Source organism: Capricornis sumatraensis, chromosome 1 (assembly GCF_032405125.1).
Source record: "Capricornis sumatraensis isolate serow.1 chromosome 1, serow.2, whole genome shotgun sequence".
NCBI classification, from domain to species: Eukaryota; Metazoa; Chordata; class Mammalia; order Artiodactyla; family Bovidae; genus Capricornis; species Capricornis sumatraensis.
Window position 1 is genome coordinate 230,814,578 of NC_091069.1, and position 20,795 is coordinate 230,835,372.

General features: G+C 39.2%; 1 pseudogene; it reads right to left on the reverse strand.

Moving 5' to 3' along the window:
- Positions 1–20,795, reverse strand: part of LOC138076855 (gamma-enolase-like) — a 97,663-nt pseudogene that overhangs the window by 32,623 nt on the left and 44,245 nt on the right.

Genomic DNA, 20,795 nt, shown 5'->3' on the forward strand with positions numbered 1-20,795 from the left:
AGGCATCTTTAACAAGGCCCCAGATAGGATGGTTTGACTGAAGTCATCTTGGACCTTCCCACCTCCCAGCTGCCGGCTGAATGCACAGCTGAGTGCAGCAACATGAGTGAGTCTAGGGAACACTAACAGAAGATACATTATGCCAAACCACACGATCACGAGAAATTAAATGGTTGTTGTTTAAAACCACTCAGTTTGGGAATGATTTGCAACAAGAATAAATATCTGAAACACCTGAGAGCTTTTCTGAAAAGCCCATGCACCCTTAACTTCCTCCCTTGAACTCTATTGTACTACTTACCTTCCTAGGAACTTGAGATTTATCAAGTAAGAATCAATAACATGACCTTTTCTTGCTCTCAGTTTGTTCAAGCGAAGATAATTAGCCATAGTTCAAGCCACCTTGCGGTAAGTGTCGAAGTATAAATGTGCAAGAATTTTGTTCTTTATCAGAACTGACCTTCACCCTTGTCAAAAAAGTTGAGAATTTCTGCTTCCAAGAACCACTGAAAATTATTCTCATTCAACAATATTTTAAAAAGTCAAACCAATTTTTAAAATGGGCAAAAGACTTGACATTTCCCCAAAGAACATAATCAAATGGCCAAAAAGCATGTGACAAGATGATTAACATTGCTAGTTATAAGGGAAATGTACATTAAAACCATAATAAAATGCCACTTCACATCCATTAAGATAGCTACTATCAAAAAAAAAAAAAAGAAAATAACAAGTGTTGACAAGGATGTGGAAAAATTGGATCTCATGATGCATGTACTGTGGAAATACAGAATTTCCATATGATCCAGCAATTCTCCTTCTAGGTATTTACCTGGAAAAAAAAATGAAAGCACTAATTTGAAAAGACTGGTGCACCATGAGGTTCATAGTAGCACTAGTTACAATAGCCAAGATTATGGAAGTAAGCCCAAGGGTCCATCCCAGACAATGAATAAAAAATATGTGATATATAAGTATAGATACATACATAATAGAATATTCTTCAGCCATAAAAATAATTAAATTATATCATTTGAAACAACATGGATAGACTTAAAGAATAATATGCTTAGTCACTAAGACAAAACTGTATGGTATCACTTATATGTGGAATCTAAAAAATAAACAGCAAATATATGTAGTAAAACTGAAACAGGCTCATAGATATACAAAGTAAACTATGGTTACCAGAGTGGAAAGGATAGTGGAAGAGGAAAGTTAGGATATGGGATTAAGAGATACAAATTACTCTGTGTTAAACAGATAAGCAACAAGAAAATGGCTATAATTTCCTGTGCTGTTTATATAAGCTATGTATACAGATAGCACAGGGAATTATAGCACTATCATGTGATAACTTTTCAGTTCAGTTCAGTCGCTCAGTCCTGTGCAACTCTTTGTGACCCCATGGACTGCAGCACAATGGGCTTCCCGGTCCATCACCAACTGCCGGAGCTTATTCAAATTCATGTCCATCGAGGCAGTGATGACATCCAACTGTCTCATCCTCTGTTGTCCCCTATTCCTCCTGCCTTCAATTTTTCCCAACCTCGGGGTCTTTTCAGATGAGTCAATTCCTTGCATCAGGTGGCCAAAGTATTGGAGTCTCAGCTTCAGCATCAGTCCTTCCAATGAATACTCAGGACGGATTTCCTTTAGGAGAGACTGGTTGGATTTCCTTGCAGTCTAAGGGACTCTCAAGAGACTTCTCCCACACCATAGTTCAAAAGCATCAATTCTTCGGCACTCAGCTGTCTTTATAGTCCACCTCTCACATCCATGCATGACTACTGGAAAAACCATAGCTTTGCCTAGATGAAACTTTGTTGGCAAAGTAATGTCTCTGTTTTCTAATATGCTATCTAGGTTGGTCATAGCTTTTCTTCCAAGGAGCAAGTGTCTTAATTTCATGGCTGCAGTCACCATCTGCAGTAATTTTGGAGCCCAAAATTATAAAGTCTCTCACTGTTTCTATTGTTTCTCCAACTATTTGCCATGAAGTGATGGGACCAGATGCCCTGATCTTAGTCTTCTGAATGTTGAGTTTTAAGCCAACTTTTTCACTGTCCTCTCTCAATTTCCTTCCCTGGTGGCTCAGACGGTAAAGCGTCCACCTGCAATATGGGAGACCCAGTTCGATACCTGGGTGGGGAAGATCCCCTGGAGAAGGAAATGGCAATCCACTCCAGCACTCCTGCTTGGAAAATCCCATGGACGGAGGAGCCTGATAGGCTACAGTCCATGGGGTCGCAAAGAGTCAGACATGACTGAGCAACTTCACTTTCACTTTCACAAGACGCTCTTTAGTTCTTCTTAGCTTTCTGCAATAAGGGTGGTGTCACCTGCATATCTGAGGTTATTGATATTTCTCCCAGAAATCTTGATTCCAGCTTGTGCCTTATCCAGCCCAGCATTTCACAAGATGTACTCTGCATATAAGTTAAATGAGCCGAGTGACAATATGCAGCCTTGACATACTCCTTTCCTGATTTGGAACCAGTCTGTTGTTCCATGTCCAGTTCTAACTGTTGCTGCTTGACTTGTATATAGACTTCTCCAGTGCATGTAAGGTGGTCTGGTATTCCCATCTCTTGAAGAACTTTCCACAGTTTGTTGTGATCCATACAGTTAAAGGCTTTAGCATAGTCAATAAAGCAGAAGATGTTTTTCTGGAACTCTCTTGCTTTTTCCATGATCCAACGGATGTTGGCAACTTGATCTCTGGTTCCTCTGCTTTTTCTAGATCCAGCTTGAACATCTGGAAGTTCACAGTTCATGTACTGTTGAAGCCTGGCTTGGAGAATTTTGAGCATTACTTTGCTAGCATGTGAGATGAGTGCAATTGTGTGGTACTTTGAACATGCTTTGCCATTGCCTTTTTTGGTATTGGAATGAAAACTGACCTTTTCCAGTCCTGTGACCACTGTTGAGTTGTCCAAATTTGCTGGCATATTGAGTGCAGCACTTTCACAACATCATCTTTAAGATTTGAAATAACTGGAATTCCATCACCTCTACTAGCTTTGTTCGTAGTGATGCTTTCTAAAGCCCACTTGACTTCACATTCTAGGATGTCTGGCTCTAGGTGAGTGATCACACCATCATGATTATCTGGGTCATGAACATCTGTTTTGTATAATTCTTCTCTGTATTCTTGCTATTTCTTCTTAGTATCTTCTGCTTCTGTTAGGTCCATACCATTTCTGCCCTTAATTATGCCATCTTTGCATGAAATGTTCCTTTGATATCTCTAATTTTCTTGAAGAGATCTCTGGTCTTTCCCATTCTATTGTTTTCCTCTATTTCTTTGCATTGATCACTGAGGAAGGCTTTCTTATCTCTCCTTGCTATTCTTTGGAACTCTGCATTCAGATGGGTATATCTTTCCTTTTCTCCTTTGCCTTTTGCTTCTCTTCTTTTCCAGCTATTTTTAAGTCTTCCTCAGACAACCATTTTGCCTTTTTGCATTTCTTTTTTTGGGGGATGGTCTTGATCCCTGCCTCCTGTACATGTCATAAACTTCTGTCCATAGTTCTTCTGTCACTCTATCAGATCTAATCCCTTGACTCTATTTGTCACTTCCACTGTATAATCATAAGGGATTTGTTAAGTCATACATAAATGGTCTGGTGTTGTTTTTGCTTTGGCTCCGTCTCTTCATTCTTTCTGGAGTTATTTCTCCAGCCATCTCCAGTAGCATATTGGGCACCTATTGACCTGGGGAGTTCAGTTTTCAGTGTCCTATCTCTTTGCTTTATCATACTGTTCATGGAGTTCTCAAGCAAGAATACTGCAGTGGTTTGCCATTCGCTTCTCCAGTGGACCACGTTTTGTCAGAACGCTCCACCATGACCCGTCCATCTTTGGTGGCCCTATACACCATGGCTCATAGTTTCATTGACTTAGACAAGGCTGTGGTCCATGTGATCAGTTTGGTTAGTTCTCTGTGATTGTGGTTTTCATTCTGTCTGCCCTCTGATGGAGAAGGATAAGAGGCTAATGGAAGCTTCCTGTTGGGAGAGACTGACTGATAGCTGGGTCTTGTTCTGATGGGCGGGGCTATGCTCAGTAAATCTTCAATCCAATTTTCTGTTGATGCGTGGGGCTGTGTTCCCTCCCTGTTGTTGGACCTGAGGCCAAACTATGGTGGAGGTAATGAAGAAATGGTGACCTCCACCGTGCACTGCTGCAGTCAGTGTTCCTGACCCTGCAGCAGGCCACTACTGACCCACGCCTCTACTGCAGACTCCTGGACACTCACGGGCAAGTCTGGGTCAGTCTCTTGTGGGGTCCCTGCTCCTTTCTCCTGGGTCCTGGTGTGCAAAAGGTTTTGTCTGTGCCCTCCCAGAGTCTGCTTCCCCAGTCCTGTGTGAGTTATGGCAGCTCTATGGTGGGGTTAATGGCAACCTCCTCCAAGACGGCTTTTGCCATACCCAGGTCTGCTGCCCCCAGAGCCCATTAAAAGTGATCATTTTTAATGGAATATAATCCATAAAAATACTGAATCACTCTACAGTACACCTGAAACTAATTTAATTTAATGTTGTAAATCAACTATATTTCAATTTTTTAAAAAAGATAAACTCCTAAAAAATTATGTTCACACAAAAACCTATTCATGACAATTCATAATTGCCAAAAACTCAAATACCCTGCAAGTAATAAATGGATAACAAACTATAGTACATCTCAACTGTAGAATGTCCCAGTATCCCCAGAGCAAATGGAACTGTATGAAGATATTAGCTTTGAGAAGATATGGATAGAAACACACATATCTTAATTTTGTGCTGTATTCCTTTCTGATACATATCCCCTCAAACACTGTGACCAGGAAGCTTCCTGGCAGAAATGAAAAGAGCAGGCCTATGCCATGCAGATAATGGATAAAATAAAGGATGTGCAGCATATGGCTTGAGGTCAGTCCACTCTCAATCACATTGGAGCAATGAGATCTAGGTAGAAGTGAAGAATGAATAAATGACCAATCTCTGCCCTCAAGAAGCTCAAAGTTTAGGATGGAATTACTCACCAACAAAGGGTGACTGTCCGATATATTAATAATAGATAGAGTAAGAGTAACATGTAGAAAGCTATGGGAATGCAAGGCAGGGGTCTGATCCAGGGAATCAAAGCCTATGAGAAGAAATGATAGCTGGGTTTTATTTTTAACAGTCATTTTCAGGGACTTCCCTGGTGATCCAGTGATTAAGAATCCACATTCCAACACAGGAGTCATGGGTTCATTGCCTGGTTGGGGAACTAAGATCCCATGCCTCAGAGCAATTAAGCCTGTGCACCACAACAAAGGAAGACCAGTGAAGCCAGAAGTAAATAAATAAATTAATATTAATATTAAAATCAACCACAACAATCATATTATCAGGGAAATGCAACTTAAAACCTTGAGGATACAAGTTCACAAATACTAGGATGGCTAATAAAAAAAGACAGGTAATAACAAGTTTTGGCAAGAATGTTGAGAAATCTGAATCCTTGTACACTGCTGGCAGGAATTTTAAATTGTGTGGATGCTTTATAAACAGTTTGGTAGTTCCTCAAAAAATTAAAAGTAGAGTTACCGTATGACACAGCAATTTCACTTGTAGGTATATAGCAAAGAAAAATTAAAGCATATGGTCACACAAAAACCTGTATACAAATGTTAATAATAGCCCCAAAGAGAAATAAGCCTCCAACTGATAACAGATAAATAAATGTGGTATGTCCATACAATGAAATATTACTTGGTAATAAAGTACTGATACATACTGCAACACAGATGAACCTTGAAAACATTACGCAAAGTAGAAGAGACAAGTCACAAGATGCCACGTATTGACTATTTCCCTTTATCTAAAATGTGCATAATAGGCAAATCCACAGAGACAGGAAGTAGATTGGCGGTTGCCAAGAGCTGGGGAGAGGGAAAATGGAGAATAACTGCTAGTGGATACGAGGTTTCTCTTTGGAGTGATGAAAATATTCTAAAATTGATCATGAGCATCTTAAAGGCTGTTAAATTAAACTCTTTCAATAGGTAGATTTTATGAAATGTGAGTTATATCTCAACAGAGCTATTAAAGTTCTAAAGGAAATATGACAAAATGCTAATGTTTCTTAATGCTTGTGGGGCTGGGGAAGTAGGTTTAAGTTTATCAGAGGACAGCAAGGCAAGGGAACTCCAGGAGAGAGGAAAGGCCATGGAGGTATTAAAGACCATGTTGTATTGAGAGATTAGTGGCAAATCCAATATGGTCCTAAAAGAGTATACAAAATGTGGAGTGTGGAGTGGTGAGAGCTGAGGCTGGAAAGCAGTTTGCATTATCGGAATTTGCGTTGAAGTCTGAATTTGCCCTGAAATTAGCTGAGAAACATGAAATGCTTTTAAGCAAGAGAGTGAGTCCTGTTTTAGGAATATTTGTCTGGCGGTGTGGGGTGGATTGTTGAGGTAGCGACTGGAGTCAAGACAGACCAGTTGGCTGGTGACGATGATCATCTTCCAGAGGTCGGTCAAGGACCTGGCACATGTGATAGTAGTGAAAAGAGGGGATATTTGAAAGTCGAGTTATGAAAAATCAAAAAGACTGAAAAAGTCACTTGCCACAGTAAGATTTTTAGGTTGGGGAAATAAATTCTTGCTGATATCAGCTTTAACTCTTAGAGTAAGAGCCAGAAAATTCAGGATGCAGTGCCCAAGAAAATGCACTGGTGGGATCTTCTGCTGCAGGGGCATAAGGACTGAAGGCTCAGATACTCTGAATCCACCAATGTGTTACCACCAAGGCTGCGCTGCCTCCAAGGACTCTGTGCCAATGACTGAAGTGGCTGGAGCACTAAAGCAGGTCCCTTTCTACAAAACATGGCCCTTGTCTCAGAGGCAAATTTGACTCAAGGACTTCTTACTGAAGCTTTCTTAGAACTGCACTGCAGTGAGGCTCCATTTATCCCAACTTCTTCCTTCCCTCTCTCCTTCGCTAAGGTCTGACCTCCATGGGTCTGACAACTCTTTCGGTCTCTTTCAGCTTATTCCCATTTTTCCCTTACAAGTGTCTCTAGACTGAATTCTTATGTCTCCCTAAAATTCATATGTTGAAATCTTAACCCCCAACATGATGGTCTTAGGAGTCAGGACCTTTGGGGGTATGTGTTGCAACCCTATGTTCACAGCAACGCTGTTGACAACAGCCAAGACATGCTGCTGTTCATTGCTGTTCAGTCACTCAGTTGTGTCTGAAGCTTTGCAACCCCATGAACTGCAGCACACTGGCCTTCCCAGTCCTTCGCTATCTCCCAGGGTTCACTCAAACTTAGGTCCATTCGGTCAGTGACGCTATCCAATCATCTCATCTTCTATCACCTTCTATAGCCCTCCTCTCGCCCTCAGTCTTTTCCAGCATCATGGTCTTTTCCAATGATTCAGCTCTTCACATTAGGTGGCGAAAGTACCAGACCTTCAGCTTCAGCATCACTCCTGAAAATTCAGGGTCAATTTCCTTTAGGACTGACTGGTTTTATCTCCTTGCTGTCCAAGGTATTCTCAAGAGTCTTCACAGCACCACAGTTCAAAAGCATCAGTTTTTCAGCACTCAGCCTTCTTTATGGTAGAACTCTCACATACCTACATGACTACTGGAAAAACCACAGTTTGACTATATAGACATTTGTTGGCAAAGTGATGTCTCTGTTTTTTAATATGCCATCTAGGTTTGTCATAGCTCTTCTTCCAAGGAGGAAGTGTCTTTTAATGTCATGGCTGCAGTCAACATCCGCAGTGATTTTGGAGCCCAGGAGAATAAAATCTGTCACTGTTTCCACTTTTTCCCATCTATTTGCCTTGAGGTGATGAGACTGGATGGGATGCCATGATAGAAGCAACCTAAATGTCCATCGACAAATGAATGGATAAAGAAAATACTGGGTATATGTATATAAATTTGTACATGTATATGGAAAGCTGCTGCTGCTGCTGCGTCACTTCAGTCGTGTCCGACTCCGTGTGACCCCATAGATGGCAGCCCACCAGGCTCCCCCATCCCTGGGATTCTCCAGGCAAGAACACTGGAGTGGGTTGCCATTTCCTTCTCCAATGCATGAAAGTGAAAAGTGAAAGGGAAGTTGCTCAGCCGTGTCTGACCCTCAGCGACTCCATGGACTGCAGCCCACCAGACTCCTCCTTAGATATAAAAAGAATGAAATAATGCCATTTGGAGTAACATGGATGGAACTAGAGATTATCAGTAAGTCAGAAAGAGAAAGATAAAATCATTTATAGGTGGAATCTAAAATATGACACAGGGGCTTCCCTAGTGGCTTAGTGGTAAAGAATCTGCTTGCCAATGCAGGAGACATGAGTTCAGTCCCTGATCCAGGAAGATCTCACATGCTGCAGAGCAACTAGGCCTATGCACCGCAACTACTGAGCCCATGCTTTAGAGCCTGGGAACTGCAGCTCTTGAACCCTCGCACCACAACTACTGAACCCTGTGTGCCTTAGAGCCTGGGCTGCACAAGAGCAGCCACCACAATGAGAAGCCCATGCACTGCACCTAGAGAGTAACTCCTGTTTGCCACAACTACAGAAAAGCCTGCACAGTCAAAACTAAATAAATAAAATTATTTTTTAAAAAGAAAGCATTCCTTAAAAAATAAATAAAATAACATTTGGCACAAATGAACTTATCTACAAAACAGAAACAGACTCACAGACATAGAGAACAGATTTGTGGTTGCCAAGGAGGAGGGGTGGTGGGAGGGATGGATTGGGAGTTTAGGATTAGTAGATGCAAGCTAGTATACATAGGATGGATAAACAACAAGGTCCTTCTATATAACCCAGGGAGCTATATTCAATATCCTATGTAAACCATAATGGAAAAGATTGTATAATTATAACTGGATCACTTTGCTCTATGGCAAAAATTAACACAACATTGTAAAGCAACTATACCTTCATTTTTTTAAAAAAAGGACATTTAAGGGTATGTGTGTCTGAACCATAATGACTCTAGTTTGTCAGCTCCATCTTAGACCCACAATCCTACCACTCACTTCTCTATGTAACTGAACTTTAGCCTATTCACAAGGAATGAGCCCAAGCCTGATAAGTTCCCCATCTATTTTCACGCTTGCCTTTGTCTGATATGAAAACTGGAAGAGTGCCTTTTTCTGATACAGATGTTAATGGTCATGAGACACCTGTGGGGGAAGGAAAAAATTTCAGTTCCAGTCGGTACAGACGTGTTTCTTACTTTATAGTCAAATACTACTTTCAGTTTTGTTCCTTTTAAATCTTCCAATACCCATTTCGGTGGCGCACAGTGCAGCTGCCAGTGCTTCTGGATCTTCGGTCTTCCTGCCCAATCTTTCCTGCCTGTAAGTAACCTACCCACAACAAACTTCATAATTGTACTTCTTGGAGTTGTACACTTAGTTTTTCAGTCTCAAAGTTCCTTCTCAGTTCAGAGAATATTATTTAATATCTCCGACTCTCAACAAAATGAGAGGGAAGCCTTTATGAATGGACTTAGGGTTTTGTCCTTACAAAACAAAAACTCTCAGCAGCCTCCTTCACCTCCTTTCTCCATGTGATAATATGGTGAAAAGACAGCCATCTGCAACCCTGAAGATATTTCTTACCAGAACCCAACCCGGTGGGCAACCTGATCTCACACTTCCGGCTTCTGGAACTGCAATTAGCCTCTGCTGCTCATAAGCCACTCAGGCTTTGGTGTTTTGATACAGCAGCTCACATTGACTAGGTCAGAAATTGGTACTCAGAGGTGAGGGTGTGCTGCTGCAAGGAATACCTGAACGTGTGAAAGGAGCTTTGGAACTGGGTAACAGGTGGAATCTGGAAGAGCGTGGACGTACATGCTAGAAAAAGCCTCTATTGCCACAAGCAGACTATTAAGCCAGTGGTGCTGAGAGCTCACAAAGGAGAGGAGATCTCCAGGGAAAGCTCCAGTCTTCTGAGAGATGACCTAACTAGCCACAAACAGTGCTGGCAGAGGTGGACAGTCAAGGCTATCCTAATGAGGTCTCAGACAGAAATGAGGAACATGTTATTGAACAATGGATGAAAGGCAATCCTTGTTAAACAAAGTGGCAAAGAACTTGGCTCCGTTGTGAAAGGTAGAATTTGTGAGTGATGACATCGGATAGTTAGCTGAAGTGATTTCTAAGCAGAGTGTTAAAGGCAGAGACTTTTGAAAAGAATTGTTAAGCAAAAAGAAACTAAGTTCTAGTTTTAAGATTTGGAAAACTCTCAGCCTGTGGATATTAAAAAAGATGAGAGCGCATTAGGAAGGGAACACTAGAGTGTGGTCAAGTGACCATTTGATAAAGATTTTAGTCTGAGTATGAACCATGGACCTAGTTAGCTATCTCAACAGAAGTCGGGCACTATTCTCCAAGCAAGTGGGAGAATGACCCCAAAGGCAATTCAGAAAGCATCAGAGCTGCCAGTCCACAACAATTCCAGAACAACAGAGAAGGGTCAGAGTGCAGAAGGGATCGAATGATTCCAAAGTCAAAAAACTTGTGCCTGTGGGCCCCATTGCAGCACAGGCTGCTCTGGCTGCCCCTCCAGTGGGTATAAGAGCAAATTTTAGCAGTCTCCCTGTGGGTCTCAGATGATGAAGAATCTGCTTGCAATGTGGGAGACCTGGGTTCGATCCCTGGGTCGGGAAGGTCCCCTGGAGAAGGGAATGGCAACCCATTCCAGTATTTTTGACTGGAGAATTCCACAGACAGAGGAGCCTGGTGGGCTACAGTCCATGGGGTCTCAAAGAGTCGGAAACAACTGAAGGACTAACACTTTCACTTTCATGTGGGCTGAATGGACTGCCTCCACCTGGGTTTCAAAGGATGAGACTGTCCAGCAGAGTCTCTGGCACAGGACCCCAACCTGGCAGAGCCCCAGGATCCAAGCAGAAAGCTGCTTCAGTGCTGGTCCACTGTGCCCATGGGTAACCCTGCCATCACAGTGACCCTGGAAGGCACAGCACTGAGCCAAAGAGAACTATTCACAAACCTTAAGATCTCGTGGAGTTTGGACTTACTTGGAATCAGTTGCCCCTCTTTTTTCTTATTTCTCCCTCTTGGAAAGGAATGTCTATCCTATGCCTGTCCCACCTTTATATTTTAGAAGCACATAACTTGTTTGGTTTCACAGATTCACAGCTGGAGAGGAACTGGCCTCAAAACGACTGTACCGTGAGTCTCATCCATATCTGATTTAGATGATATTCAGGAAAGACTTTGAACTTTATACTTAAGTTGATGCCAGACTAAGTTAAGACTTGAGGGAGCAAGCAGTGAATGCACTGTTGTAGATTAAATGTTTGTGTACCCCAAAATTCATATGCTGAACCTCCATATTATGACATTAGAAATGAGGCGGCCTTTGAAAGGCAGTTAACTCATAAGGGCAAAGCTCCAGTGAATGAGATTGGTGTCCTTATAGAAAAGAACTCAGAGAGTTTTCTTTGCTCCTGCCATGTGAGGATAATGAGAAGTAAGTAATCTATGCGGTAGGAAGTTGACCCTCATCGGGCACTAAATCTATTGGCACTCAGATCCTGAAATTCTCAGACTTCATAACTGTGAGAAGTAAATTTCTATTGTTTATATGCTATCTAGCTATGGCACTCTATTATAGTAACTAAAACACAAGTGTTTTCTCCAATAAATTTCTTTCAATCTAGTCCCATCTTGACATCTGCTTCTCAGAAATCCAAAATAATAAATAGAGGAAAGGAGATAAAAATAATGTTTCTTATTCTTTTAGCCTAGTTAATTGTTTTTTTAATTGCAACAAACATTTTTGAGCAACTAAGCAATGATCCATAGAGTAACCAAACTCAAATACTACAAAGGATTTCTTGGTTATGGTTCTTTTCCCAGGTTCTGTGGTTTTGTATTGCATATTAATGACCCAGACTTGGTTTCTTATATTTTTTATAAAGAAATATTAGTTCTCATATAAAAATAAACATTATATGATACTGAAGGAACAAAAATAAAGTTAAACCTTTAAGGTTGTCCCGAATATTTCAAATATATTCATGTACAAAAAAGAGAAAAGACTAAAAAAAAAAATAACAACCAAGAAAATGAATGTTGATTTCTTAGAGGTAGAAATTATGAATTAGGATTTTGAGTTATTTTCCATGTTTATATGGAACAGGTAAACTCTCCATTATATGTTCTAATTATCAAAAAGTTATGCAATAAACATTTTGGTAATGAGTAAGATTTCTGTTTTTGAGGTTACTATAGAAAGAGCTAAATTCTTTGAGGCAGATAAGAAAAGTTTACTTTCCAGTTTCAAAGACCTTGGCTAGACTCTTTTAGTGTGTTGCCATGGGAATAAAATAAAAATAAGAATTTCTATGACTTTTTTTAAGTCTAGAAAGATTCATATACAGTGTTGAATCTCCTAGATTATCTGAATCATCCTTCTTCAATTTGATGTTAATGCGCCCATAAGTCTTACTGTTAGAACCAAGTTTAAGAGCTCTTTCTTACAAACTGTACTATAAACTATGAGAGACCACTCTCTTATATATAAAAATAAACACACCTCCCAATGCTCATTAACACTGGAAAATGTTTAAATTCAATATAATTCTCAAAAAAAGAAAAATTCTGTGACAGTGGTCTGTGTTTGAGGTGCACTTCTCTTCCCTCTCCACTACACTCTCACTTTTTTTTCTTCTTGGTCTTTCTTCATAAAAACTCATCTCTTCACCCTGGCTGCTTTATTGCCCACAGCAAGAAAGTCAGATGTGGCACAAGCCTGTACCTAAAAGATAAAAAGGAAAGGACATTACACTTTCATCCTTGGGAGATTTCATTTTGCTTGCTTCATTATGTCTACAGCAAGCTAGTCTTTCAACATCTGTGCCATTCAATTTTCAACCAGAATCCAGTCAAGAATGAAATATAAATTCTTTATAACTCTTGCCAACACCCCGAACAACCACTCAACTGGAGCTCCAGATTAAAAGACCCACTAGATATGGAAAAATACGAAGGTGAACATTAAAGAACTTTGGCACAAAGAAGTCATCAAGTAAGAAACAATAGTGTTATTAGAACAATGAAATCATTTTCTTTTCTTTAAGAAGACAAATTTCATTGCCTAGAGGACTACACAATATTTAATTTCAAATAAAGAGCTCTGGGCCAAAATCTCCAGCTGTAACCCTTGCTATAATAGACTGGACCAAGACTGCTGTGTCCAGGTAGCTCTCAGTGAATGGTGAGAACCATTTGATTTTGTGAGAAGGGAAGTAAATTTGGAAAATACAGAGTCTGTTTTGGAGGAACTAAGTAATTTTTTATGCATTTCTATGAATTGGATGAGTGTGCCCAGTCTCAAATTAATACACTAAAAAAAAGAAATAACTGCTTTAATTACACAAAACCAACTAGACTTTAAATGCAAGCAATCTCATTTCACAATACAGTGTAACAAAGGCAAAAATAAAGGAGGTCATTCTTACAAGGTTCTATATTAATTCAGTTCAGTTCAGTTCAGTTCAGTCGCTCAGTCGTGTCCAACTCTTTAAGACCCCATGAATCACAGCACGCCAGGCCTCCCTGTCCATCACCATCTCCCAGAGTTCACTCAGACTCACGTCCATCAAGTCCGTGATGCCATCCACCCATCTCATCCTCGGTCGTTCCCTTCTCCTCCTGCCCCCAATCCCTCCCAGCATCAGAGTCTTTTCCAATGAGTCAACTCTTTGTATGAGGTGGCCAAAGTACTGGAGCTTCAGCTTTAGCATCATTCCTTCCAAAGAACACCCAGGGCTGATCTCCTTCAGAATGGACTGGCTGCATCTCCTTGCAGTCCAAGGGACTCAAGAGTCTTCTCCAACACCACAGTTCAAAAGCATCAATTCTTCGGCACTCAGCTTTCTTCACAGTCCAACTCTCACATCCATACATGACCACAGGAAAAACCATAGCCTTGACTAGACGGATCTTAGTCGGCAAAGTAATGTTTCTGCTTTTGAATATACTATTTAGGTTGGTCATAACTTTTCTTCCAAGGAGTAAGCGTCTTTTAATTTCATGGCTGCAGTCACCATCTGCAGTGATTTGGGAGCCCAAAAACATAAAGTCTGACACTGTTTCCACTGTTTCCCCATCTATTTGCCATGAAGTGATGGGACCAGATGCCATGATCTTCGTTTTCTGAATGTTGAGCTTTAAGCCAACTTTTTCACTCTCCTCTTCCACTTTCATCAAGAGGCTTTTTAGCTCCTCTTCACTTTCTGCCATAAGGGTGGTGTCATCTGCATATCTGAGATTATTGATATTTCTCCCAGCAATCTTGATTCCAGCTTGTGTTTCTTCCAGTCCAGCGTTTCTCAGTACTCTGCATATAAGTTAAATATTAATTACTCACATGTAATATAACAAAATTGGACTGAGAATTAAAGAAAGCAAAATACTAATCTCAGCTCCATCCTCTAGCAGCTGTTCGAATTAGAGCAAGCAAATTGAAATTCCTTGTCAGTTTCCTCATCTACAAAATGGGTTTTTTATACCTTCTCTGTCAACATCAATGAATTATTTGATATCTGAAAAAGAAAATGGCATAAAAGTGCTTTGAACATCATAAAGCAACGAGATAGAATGATAAAATGCTCTCTCTGTCTCTCTTTCATACACACACGCAGGTCTCAGTTCAGTTCAGTCACTCAGTTGTGTCTGACTCTTTGTGACCCCATGGACTAAAGTATGCCAGGCTTCTCTGTCCATCACCAATTTATCAAAGCCAGCTATGAAGAGTAACTTGGGTGAAAAAAGAGATAAAAATATTTAAGAGAAAATTTAAGATATTGGTTATCTCATTAAAGAAAATGAATCTGTTTTATGTTATTAATATTTAATATGATTTCAATAGATAAAATATTTTTATTTAATATGCATATATGAGAAAAATAATAAAACTAAAACTTTACCATATACCATTCACCAAAATAAACTCTATGTGACAAAAACAATGCATTTTTTTTTAATTTAAACTAACCAGAAAAAAAATAATAACTAATTTTTCATATGAAAAGGAAAGCCTTCTAAACATAAAACGAAAAGTAAAAACTGTAAAACAAATCATGTTAAAATTTAATGATAAAAGTTTAAAATGTCTGCATATCATAACTATCATAAAAAATTAAAAGGCTAATGACAACATGGGGCAATATCTACAATATGCTAACAAAAGATTGGCATTCTTAACATATAAATAACTCAAAATCAATTAATATAAAGAGTACAATAAAAAATTTGATATGACAGTTCACAAAAGAATATAGTTAATAAACATATCTTTTAACTGTCAATTTTAACCATAAGAAAAACTGTAAAATAAAGCATAATCATTTTTCTCCTATGAACTTACGATTTCAAGAAACCCAGCACAATTATAAATGGGTGATGAGAATTTAATTTGTTAAAGCATTTCTGAAAGGTCATTTGGCCATAGAAATTATTTTACGTGTTTAAGACAAATTTGCTGAGTGCCAAATAAAAGTCAGATACTCTGCTGCAGACTGGAGAGACAGCAGGATGTGAAAAGTTTCCTTATGATCTGATGGGGAGAAGCCATCATCAAATCACTTTACAAATAGTTATAGTAATACAGTGATGGTGTGAGATGACGACTGGAAAAGGAAATGGACTTGAGACCTATTTTGGATGTAGAAATCATAAACCTGGATGTGAGATGTGAGGTATCTGCTACCAAGAACAAGTTTCTAACGAGCAATTGATCAACAGCACAACTGAGTAGATGGTGGCTCTTTCACTGGAAAGGCTAAGAAGGAAAAGGCTTAGGAGGGAAAAGTTGACCAGGTGTGAAAATGCTGGTGTGACACTCTTGGGAGAATTTCAGAGACGTGAGGAACAGGTCAGAAAAGAGATCTGTTTGGGAAATAGAAATTTGTGAGTTGTCAACCTAGAGTTTATATTTAAGGCCATTAGTATAGATAAGATAGGGTAAGAAAAGAGAACAGAGGGAGAAAGGGATACTGCTGTTGGAACTGCTGAGTTGTGAAGAAAAAGAATTTTGTGGATGTAACACTTCTGAGAAGTCAAGTAAATGTAAGAATGAAAAGCATTTTGGGGGGACTTCCCTGGTGGTCCCCCAGTGGTTAAGGCTCCACATTCCCAATGCGAGGGACCAGGCTTCAATCCCTGGTCAGGGAACTAGGTCTCATATGCCCCAGTGAAGTTGGAAGATTCCTGTGTGCCATAACTAAGACCTGGTGCAGTCTAATTAAGTAAAATTTTTAGAAAATAAAATGATTTATTAAAAAAAAAAACCTTTAAAGTACACTTGGGATTTTGCAGCCTGGGGATCATTGGTATTTCAGTAAAACAGTTTAAATTACTCTATTTCTAGGAATTTATTCTCAAGAAATAATTAGAAGATTACAGAATACATTAGGTAAAAAGGTGTCACAGAATTTTTTATAATAGTAAAACACAGAAAGCAATCTAAATGACTGAAAATAATTAATTAAATTATGCTTCTTCTATAAATAGAATGCTATTAAGTCACTTAAAATGTTTTTGAAGATGTATAAGGGTACAGGAAACTTTTCAGGTTATTTTTAGAAGAGTAGAATACAAAAGAATATAGCATAATTTCAAATTTTGTTAAAAAAAATCACAAATACAGAATTCCACATAAAATATATTTAAAGACAATATATCAAACTTATCTCTGTGTAAAGTTATGAATGATTTCTATTGTTTTTTTAAGTTTTCCTAATATTTCTACTGTGACTGTGTATTACTTTAATAGGGAAGAAACTATAAATTATATGTGTTCCAATAAGAGGTTGCCTATGTACCTCTGAGCATCCTACAGTTTTAGTGATATTAAAATCATTTTTCAGAATTCAAGTATCTTTCAAATGATGTGTCTGACCAATCAAAGATGTTTTTCATTTCTATAGTAAAGGCAGAAAATATTGATCCAATATTTTTTCATATGTCAAAAATTCAAAAATAACAAAATTAAAGCCACCAAATCAAAAAATGGTATTTAGTAATAGTTTATTGTATATATAAGAACAGTTTGCAAGGTGGGAGCTTTCTGTTTTTTAATTGAAATATAATTGATTTACACTGTTGTGCCAATCTCTGCTGTACAACAAAGTGACTCGGTTATACACGTATGTGCGTGCATGCATGCTGACATTCTTCTCTTTATCTTCTCTCCCATTATGGTTTATCACAGGATCTTGAATATAGCTCCCTGTTCTGTACATTAGGAACTCGTGGTTTACCCATTCTAAATGTAGTAAGTTTGCTTCTACCAATCCCAGACTGCCAGTCCATCCCTCTCCCTCTCCCACCTCCCCCTTGGCAGCACCAAGTGTGTTCTCTGTCTATGAGTTTGTTTCTGTTTTGCAGGTAAGTTCATCTGTGCCATATTAATTCCAAGACTGATATGAAGCTCAGGGGCATGAAGTTAAAGATGGCTTATAAAGTTTAAATGAGAAAGTTGCTAACCTTTACAGTGAGGGTTTTCAGGAAGCAGGGTACTGGTTAAAAGGGATTATTTCAAAAAATTTTAAGGAAGACAACTTGTTGCTTTTATGATGGACAGGGGCATTTATAAGAAATAACCTAAATTAAGGTTTGCCTATGTTCATGAAACAAACTAGATTCACTTTGCTTAAATGGCTTAAATGGCTTTGTCTGCTTGGGGATGTCTCAAGTTCGGTCTCCATTTTGTATTGAACACATAGAATAAATTTAGGTTACGAGGGAAATGGGAGAGAATGAATGATCCATGGGACAATCAAGGAGAAAGTCTAGAAAATAAATGGTCTCCAAGATTTCTTACAAATACCAAACCCTACACTTAGTAAGGCCAGCCCCTCACAGGAAGGGTTGCATAGAGATGAAGCTTCACTTCTTCTAAAGCCAGGACACCTGAATCTCTACTTCTTTAGTGGATTTTCCTGCTGACACTGCTAACTGGATAAAAAAGAGATCTTAAATTCCCTCCCAAGATTGCTATATCAATTGCTACATCAATTTCTTTCCAAAGTGGAATGTTGTTATTGTTGTTCGGTCACCAAGTCGTGTCCAACTCTCTGTGACCCCATGAACTGCAGTATGCCGGCTTCCCTGTCCTTCATCATCTCCCAGAGTTTGCTCAAACTCCTTCCCATTGAGTTGGTGACACCATCCAACCATCTCATCCTCTGTCGCCCCCTTCTCCTCCTGCCTGCAATCTTTCTCAGCATCAGGGTCTTCGCCAATGAGTCGGCTCTTCATATCAATTGGCCCAAGATGGAGCTTCAGCTTCAGCATGAATCCTTCCAATGAATATTCAGGGTTGATTTCCTTTAGGATTGATTGCCTTAATCTCTTAACTATCCAAGGGACTCTCAGGAGTCTTCTCCAACATCACAGTTTGAAAGCATAAATTCTTTGGTGCTCTGCCTTCTTTTTTATTTTTATTTTATTTCATTTCTTTATTCTTATTTCACTTCTTTATTTTTCTTTATCTTATTTTATTTCACTTCTTTATTTTTTTATTTCACTTTCTTTTTAAAGTGGAATAAATGAAACTGAAACACAACCACTGAAAGAAAAGAACAGTAATTGATCTAGATGGTTAGTTTCAGAACCCAATGTTCAAACCCATTCATCACCTGTCAGAATGACACTTAGGGAGGAGGCTTAGAGATCTAGATAAGATCTTCCAGCTAAAAAACAAGAGAGCAGGTTTTGAAAAGATCATTGAGTTTCTGGCCTAGAGCAAGTCATTCTGGAAAAAAAAAAAAAATCTGTCTCTCACACTGTTTCCATGCTTTCAAAATCAGAACTTAAAGTTTATAATACAAAACAATACCTACTTACAAAAAAATTCATAGTAAAATAATTATAGATAATAAAGGTATTGTCCCCACAATACACGCATACCCCTCAAATAGATGCCTACATTTGCATTACAGGACTGAAGCCTTGGCGGCAAAAATTACCACAGGTATACAGACAAATTCTTGAGGTAAGGAAACACAAACTTGATGTTTTGTTTTTGAGATTAAGAAGGATTCACAAGTGCCATACTTTAGAAGCACGTTCATACGCACTTTTCTCTTTTCCATTCAGCTACATGTCCTCAAAAGTTCTCTAGCACTACTTAGTACAATTAAAAATGTCTTGCTTCTACTTCATTCAGGTTTCCCTGGTGGCTCAGAGGGTCTCTCCACAATGTGGGAGACCTAGGTTCGCTTCCCAGGTTGGAAAGATGCCCTGGAGAAGGAAATGGCAGCCCACTCCAGTACTCTTGCCTGGAAAATATCATGGACAGAGGAGCCCGGTATGTTATCGTCCATGGGATCGCAAAGAGTCACACACGACTGAGCAACTTCCCTTCTACTTCAATCTACCTTAAACAAAAGTTGCCTTTTTTTGTTTTACTTGCTTCAGATGAAATTCTGTATTGAAACAAAGAACTTAATTCACAGTTATAAATTCATCTTTAATAACGTAAGGGCTTCCCTTATAGCTCAGTTGGTAAAGAATCTGCCTGCAATGCAGGAGACCCTGGTTCAATTCCTGGGTCGGGCAGATTCACTCCAGAAGGGATAGGCTATCCACTCCAGTATTCATGGACTTCCCTGTGGCTCAGCTGGTAAAGAATCAGCCTTCAATGCAGGAGACCTAGGTTCGATCCCTGGGTTGGGACTGGAGAAGGGAAAGGCTGCCCACTCCAGTACTCTTGCCTGGAAAATCCCATGGATGGAGGAGCCCGGTAGGCTACAGTCCATGGGGTCACAAAGAGCCGAACACGACTGAGTGACTTCACTTCACCCACTCCAGTATTCTGGCCTGGAGAAGTCCATGAGCAGTATAGTCCATGGGGTCACAAAGAGTCAGACATAATTGAGTGGCTTTCACTTTAATAACTTTAAAAATAAATACTAATAAGACAAATCTTATTTTCCTTACTAGTATTTATGATTGAATACTAATTTCTTTATTTTCTTGGGCTCCAAAATTACTGTAGATGGTGACTGCAATCATGAAATTAAAAGATGCTTGCTTCTTGGAAGAAAAACTATGACCAACCTAGACAGCATATTAAAAAGCAGAGATATTATTTTGCCAACAAAAGTCCATATAGTCAAAGCTGTGGTTTTTCTGGTATTTGTGTATGGATGTAAGAGCTGGACCATAAAGAAGTCTGAGCTCTGAAGAATTGATGTTTTCAAACTGTGATGTTAGAGAAGACTCCTGAGAGTCCCTTGGCCTACAAGGAGATAAAACCAGTCAGTCCTAAAGGAAATCAACCCTGAATATTCACTAGAATATGAATTAGATGCTGAAGCTGAAGCTTCAATACTTTAGCCACTTGATGTGAAGAGTCAATTCAGTGGACCCTGATGCTGGGAAAGGGCATCATGAAGGCAGGAGAAACAGATGATAGAGGACAAGATTGTTGGATGGCATCACCAACTCAGTGGACATGAGTTTGAGCAAACTCCGAGAGATGGTGAAGGACAGGAAAGACTGGTGTGCTGCAAAGAGTTAGACATGACTGAGCGACTGAACAACAATAAGGAAATTCAGTTTTTTAATGGAAAGCATCCATTAGCACAACTAAGTTTGTAATATGTTAAGAGTATCTTGTTTATTAACCTTACTCTCTCCCTTAGTAAAAGCCTATCATTTTTTAGTTATACTTGACTTTCTGTCTCAATTCTTAAGAGATATTCAAAATCTACCTTCCATTTTGACAGATTAAT